Here is a 7,341-nt window from a genome sequence, read left to right as displayed (position 1 = left end):
AATTTTGAGCTTGTAAACCAAATTAATAAAAGGTTAATTAACTATTTAAATGTAACTAATATATAAATTATAGGTATATTCACGCATTTGTAATATATATATTTACATGTATATATCATACAAACGCATAGGGATGGCAAAAAAATCTGAACCCGACGTAGAAAATCGAATTAAACGGGGAAAAATCGTTTATGTTAAATGGGGACGGGACGGGGACGGAGAAAAATTATTTATGCCAAACGGGGATGGGGACGGGTTTGGTAATTCTCACCCTGATTACCCGGCCCGATACCCGATCCGATAAATATTAAAAATAATTATTATATATATATATAATATTAATAAATTTAATTTAAATTAAAATATATATATAATATTTATATGTTTAATATTAAATATATATATTCGGCCCGATACTCGTTTAAATAACCGTTTATGCTAAATGAGGATACCCGTTTCCCCTCGGTTTTTCTCGATTATCTGATGGGAATTCCTGTTTAAATCTCCACGATTTTTTAAGTGGGGACGAGTACAGATTTTTTAAACGGAAACAGGGACGGGGGACTAATACCCGACCCGAATCCGACCCGTTGCCATCCCTACAAACGCACACAAGACATATATCTACGTACGCATGTCATGTATTAAAACACGCATAATATATATATTTGATAACAACGTAACATAATACGCATATAAAAGTATAAATATTAATTAAAATTATCACTATTAAAAAATAATTAAATGAACTAATATATATATATATATATATATATTTGAACAAAAAACTCTACATAAAAATGAGCATCTACACTGGCATTCCTCGATTCTGATTGGGCCAGTAATGTCGATAATAGATGTTCAGTCTCGAGGTTGTGTACCTTGGTGTCAATTTAATATCCTGGAATTTCAAACGTCAAGGGTTAGTGTCAAGGTCTACAACGGAGGCCGAGTATCGAGGAATAGCTTATGTGATTTCTGAGGTAGTGTGGCTGCAATTTTTGTTAGTTGATATAGGGGTTTCGCGATAGGAGGTTTCGGTCATTTGGGGTGATTATACGAGCATTGTTGCAATGAGTCTTAATCCCATTTCTCATGCAAAATCAAAACACGTAGAGCTGGACTTCTATTTCGTTCGGAAGAAGATTGTCAGTGGTGTTATGTAGGTTAATTATGTCCCTGCTTCTCATCTAAAGGCTGATGATATGACTAAGCCATTGTCTCAGGCGTACTTTGGCTTGTTTCAATGTCACGTCAATGCGTTAGAAGGTGGAGGTCCAGAAGCTTGGAGGAGTAGGAAGAATGTTGTTATATGAGAGAAGGTTCAAGGAGGTTAGGTTGTTACACTGTTTAAAATATAAAAAAAAAATTAGCCGACTTTTTTTTCATATGTAATGGGGGGTAAGGGGTACACTGTTTAAAATATGATTTAGAGTAAACAAACTTGCAGCTTAGCAGTTGTGCGTGTAGTTTGGTTGTATATAAGTGCAGCTTCGATTCATGAATAAAATAAGCATCTCATTATCGGTGCATAATTCTCAATAAATAGGAACTACTTCTACACCAATTTGAGGAGATGTTCAAAGATTTAAAAATGAAAAAATTGGAAAAATTATAATTTTCTATTATTTTTCATATTTGACATAGGTCCCCTATAATAATTTAATCTGTGTCGGTGGGTGGAATTCATTCCTCTTGCACTAGAGACCCGATTGAGGCCAAAACGGCATTGAAAGTCACCTAACGAGGCCGTATACAACTCAGAAAGATCAATGAAAAAAATTAAACGAAACTAAGTACACAATCCATAATTTTATAGCTAAATTATTTCACTATTGCACCTTTTTTTTCTAGGATACATAGCCTAAGCAACTTCGGTACTCCCAAAGTCAATTCTCCCAAGTAACATCAAATTTATCAATAAATACCCTACAAAACAAATCAACTTTCTAAAGCTACTCTACTCGCACCAAGCATTTGTGTTACAAATAAACCGAAAGCAACTTTCAAAGACCGACCAAAAGCTCTTCCTTGAATCCCAAACCATCCCATTGTAACCATAAATTCTTTGTTAGCTATTTATTGTAATTTTACTTTTAGGTGTGCATAGATCTAGGTCTGTAAATGTATTGAACGTTTAGCGAACCGTTCATGAATCGTGTGGCGGTAAGTTCGTTTATGTGCGTTTATTTATTAAATGAACGAACATGAACAAGATTTTGTGTTCGTTTAACTAAATGAACGAACATGAACATAGGTCTCGTTCGTTCATTTACGTTCATGAACGTTCGGTTATGTTCGTTCGTTTATGTTCGTTCGGTTATGTTCATTTATGTTCATTCATTTATGTTTAACCCAATCTTCTTAAATTAATTTTGGTGACCAATTTGTAAGTATCTTAAAAATATTAATTAATATGATATTTTGATGATTAACTCCATAATTAACCCAATTTTATTTGGAGATTAATCCAGTATGTTAACCTGTGAGGCATCTCGCACCTATATTCATTTTCACTTTTTTTCCCAAACCCTAATGTTCACTGGAGAGTGGAGACGATCGTAGAAAGCTTTAAAACAAGTTATATTATAGTGCAATCTGAAATTTTATGTCTATTTTCATCTCTTTCTCTGTTTTATTTAGCTTAATAGTTGATATGTAAAGTTATTGCGGGTATCTTCACATCTAAGACTCAAGAAAATATCATACTTCTTTCTAGAAATAGATGGGAAGATAAAGGTAACAATCGGAAGTATATGAGCATCCGTAAAGAGAAAAATATAATAGAATTTGCCAGAAAACAAAACAAAGGTTTCTATGCAATTTCTGAAAAAGAGTGTAATAGCGGAAGTAATGGGTTTTCCAGGAAGAACCCATTAATAAGTAGAAAATACACTTTGACAATGAACTTTTGTTTTCATAGTTCTTGTGTGACCTTTAGTTGTAGAGTAAATTATAGGTACGTTAAAATTTTAAATGGTGGTTTAGCAATAATATCAATTACGATATGTAGCATCGAAGGGATTTCGGATCTATGTTATAGCCTTATAGTTCAATTTGTACCGTTCGAAATCTTCATGCTGTTAAATTTTATACTCTGCCAACAGAAATGACCATTATTAACAAACCTCACTAAAGTCTATTAGAATAAAGTTGATTTGATTGATTTGTATTATCAACTATTTTTCATGAAAGAACAATAGAAGGTAGAGTCTCCAACGTTTATGTTTGTTTATATTCGTGTTCATTTATGTTCGTGTTTGTTTATGTTCGTGTTCGTTTATTTATTAAATGAACGAACATGAACAAGTTATATTCATTAATAAACGAACATGAACAAAAAAAATTATTCGTTTATGTTCGTTTATTTATTAAATGAACGAACATGAACATACCTCCTTTCGTATGCGTTCGATTCGATTATAGGCCTACATAGATCTTTAAACCTGTATTATAATAATGTCTGCTGTCAGTATCCTGGGAGGGGCCGCTTGCATTCATTTCGCACCCGTATATGAAATCACTCGGAACAACTGTATATATACAGAGTAAACACCAACAAAAACTTACCCTTTTGAGGCGAATGTGATATTTTTACCCTTCCCAAGCCAGTAATTGGAATCGTTGTAAAATCAGATGGATTTTCCTTCGTTGACGTCTTTTTCTCATTGCTTTATTCTGATGGAATGCCAATTTAGCTTCTCACTTTTCTTATGTTGAAAGTCAAAAATTGAGGACACAAGTTATATAACAAAAGAAAGTTAGGTCCTCGGTCTATATCATTTAAAAAAAAAAGCGCTATTAAGCATCTACGCTATACAATTATTAAGCATCTATATCAGATGGATTTTCTTTTACTGTTTATATATCTTATGCTTTTTTTATTTGCTTTGATTAAACAATTATTTTTGTTTGTCATTTTGTGGCCACCTTGAGTTAGACACTGCACGTACTCTGCGACCATCTTCAAACCTCTTGAGGCTCACCTCGATAGTACCTTTAACTTAACCCATAGTTTTTATTTACTCGGATTGTATAAGTTGATTATGATTTATGATAGTTTGAAACTACTCTGATTTTGGCATAATGATAAAAAAAATTAATGTTTGATTAAATAATTACTTTGATTTTTTTGGAGTATTTTAATTCTAATATTTTATTTTGGGATAAAAAAGTTCTTATGTTGTTGGAACCATCCCTCAACAAATGGTAGATGCTTCAAAATAAACTTTGTAAGCCCAAATGCTTAAAAAATGAATAATAGCCAACTGGCTATTTAATCAAAGGTAGAAAAAAATTTACCCTAAAATAAAAATTGAAGACTAAAATACTAAAGAAATAGTTTAATTATTTTAATTTTCTTTTATCATAGCTCTTGACAAGGCATCATGCATATTTGATCCGCAGTATTTAAGCTATGAACATGTTTGATCAAGCTCCAATGTTGTCTGCAAACCAATTAAGGATCACATGCGTTCTAAAAGCAAGTCGTTCGCCGAAGTAAGTCAGAGTAAAATACAAGGCTGTCCCGGATTGTATTATCAAGAAAAAAAGATTGTAGACGAAGGGAAGTGTAATTTATTCAACTATAAGAAAAGGGTATGCAAAATATCAGAGAAAGTAAAATGTTTCCATTCTGCCAATTGGAACATAAAAAAAAAAAAAAAAGTGGTATAGGATAGTGTATTTTGCATGATCAAGCATGGGAGAACTTTCATGCTCCATCTGCGTTTTGGGATGCGATAAAAATAAACATCCATGTTCCATTAAGCATGGGATTGGATGGTATTACTTTCACTGACATTAGCTAACTCATTTATAGGAAAAGCTGGACATCCATTGGCCAACTTGTTTTACTTTTGGCTGATGCATGGCATACGAATTTACACGTGGGTTTGACGTAAAAATTTACATTATATGATTATGAGTTTAAGAAATTATATTAAAATTTTACTTATGAAATTATATTAAAATTTTAATTATCAAATTATAAAATTTTAGGAATACGAATTCATTTTTTTTCTCAAAAATTTGATCAATCTGGGTCCATAATGGTTTGGGTCACTATTATGTCCCACTAATTTCCAGATTCTTCAAATCCAAAATAAAGTCAAGCCCTTGATGGTTACTTTGAGGTTCAACCAGGGATCCATTCTGGAGCTGCACATGGAGACGTCTTTTGTTTTATATAGACTTGAGTTAATAATTAAGTTGTGATAGTGTTTTTGGGTATTAAACAAACTGAATTAATGCGATTAAAGTAACTCGGTACCTTGTTGCTATAACCCAACAAATTGAAGAAAAAAAAATGAACTTTTACGTTTTCACATCGATGGAACAACTTATTTCTAGGTAGATTATATCTTACAAGGAAAGTTAACATTAAAATGATTTTTTTTTTCAAATATACCTCATTTAAAAACAATTTCTTATTTCAATGTTAATTTTAAATGTACTTTTTGCAAGAATCATCTTCCGCTAACATGAAAGAAAAAGATCAGAATTCTTAGAATTAGACTGAAATGAAAAATTATAAAAAATAGGACAAAATATATGAAAGAAAATAATATGAATTTTATTCAAAATGAATAAACGCGCGTAGTGTATATCGAAGACACGTAATTGTACGATCACAAACACGAACCAGATCGGGCGGCGATAGCTATGCACATTTAGTAGTCCATTTTGCTTAAATATATAGATTTTCATGTGTTTAAATATAATATTTTTAATTTGTATTTATTGAATGATTGAACATAATACTTTCATCATTGTCGCTTGACTCGTGCTCGTGTAATTGCATATCTTCGATAGACTTCACATGTATTTGTTTTTCTTTTTCTTTTTCTTTTTTGGAGAAAATTCACATAATTTTCTTCAATAATTTTTTCATATTCTTTTTATTTCATTTCAGTCCCATCTGACCATTTCATGTCATATGAGCGGAAGAAACTTCTTGCAGGAAGCTCTTCTTGCATGAAGCTCTTTTCACTTACATGACATAAAAGGATGCTAGATTAATATATATTCTACAATGAGTGTTAAAACAATAATAATTATTTTTTATAATATTTGAGTTAAAAATTATCGATATCTAATTTATTAATCGTTTATTCTAGATCGATTTTTACAAAGACCTGTCAAGAGAATGACCCTCGAGTGAAAGATTTAGAAATATTTTTTTGGGTGGATACACATGTTAATAACACACAATTTTTTAATAGGGTAGGAACAAATAAATTTTAAGTGTGAATACTATTAATAAAATTGGTAATTAATTGAAGAAAAATCAAATTTTAAGGGGACACATCCTCACACTCTGATAGTTATGGATCTGCCACTCAAAACCTTTCGATCTAATTTGTTTGATCCACAAATGCTATGATTCATGCTATTAATCTTTTTAAATAATATTATGTTTCGTCTAATTAAATTAACTGATTATTAGTACTTTATACATGAATTTTTATCCTAAATTCGTTTATAAATACTTAGGCCTGTAAATGATCTGAACGTTCAGCGAATCGTTCATGAACCGTGCGGTGGGAAGTTCATTTATGTTCGTTTATTTATTAAATGAACGAACATGAACAAGATTTTACGTTCGTTTAATTAAATGAACAAACATGAACAAAGGGCTCATTCGTTCATTTACGTTCGTGAACGTTAGATTATATGTTCGTTTATGTTCATTCATTTATGTTCATTTATGTTCGAACAAAATGCAAGTTGAATATGTTACGAAGATTATTGAAGTTGTTTGGATTTCAAAAAGATTGTTTTGTTTAACAAATTAACTTTAAGATTTTATTATGTTCATATAGCTTATTTATGATTTATGTATGTTTTTGTCGTATTCGAACAAATTAACTCTAAAGTTACAGGTTATATTAATGAATTTTAAGTTGTTATTCTTATTGTTTACTTTTTTTTACATTCGTTTGTTGTGTTCGAATAAGTTTTTTTTTGTCTTTGTGTTGTTCGTTTATGTTCGTTCGTTCGTGTTCGTTTATATTCGATTATTATTTAAATGAACGAAACAAGCTATATTCCTTAATGAATGAACGTGAACAAAAAAAAAATTGTTCGTTTATGTTCGTGTTCGTTTATGTTCGTTTATTTATTAAATGAACGAACATGAACATACCTCCGTTCGTATACGTTCGATTCATTTACAGGCCTATAAATACTAGCAAATGCAATTAAATAATGGTAAACAGTTAACAAGTGTAGAAATATTTTATTTTTAGATCGATGACTAGATTACCCCTTGAATGGCTTGAAATAACACCGCCATTCTTAAGATTCCTTTGGTTTTAAGTAACTGTAACTTCAGAAAAG

The sequence above is a fragment of the Hibiscus syriacus genome, unplaced genomic scaffold (assembly GCF_006381635.1).
Source record: "Hibiscus syriacus cultivar Baekdansim isolate YM2019G1 unplaced genomic scaffold, ASM638163v2 tig00110210_pilon, whole genome shotgun sequence".
NCBI classification, from domain to species: domain Eukaryota; kingdom Viridiplantae; phylum Streptophyta; class Magnoliopsida; order Malvales; family Malvaceae; genus Hibiscus; species Hibiscus syriacus.
Note: the sequence above shows the minus strand (reverse complement) of the source record.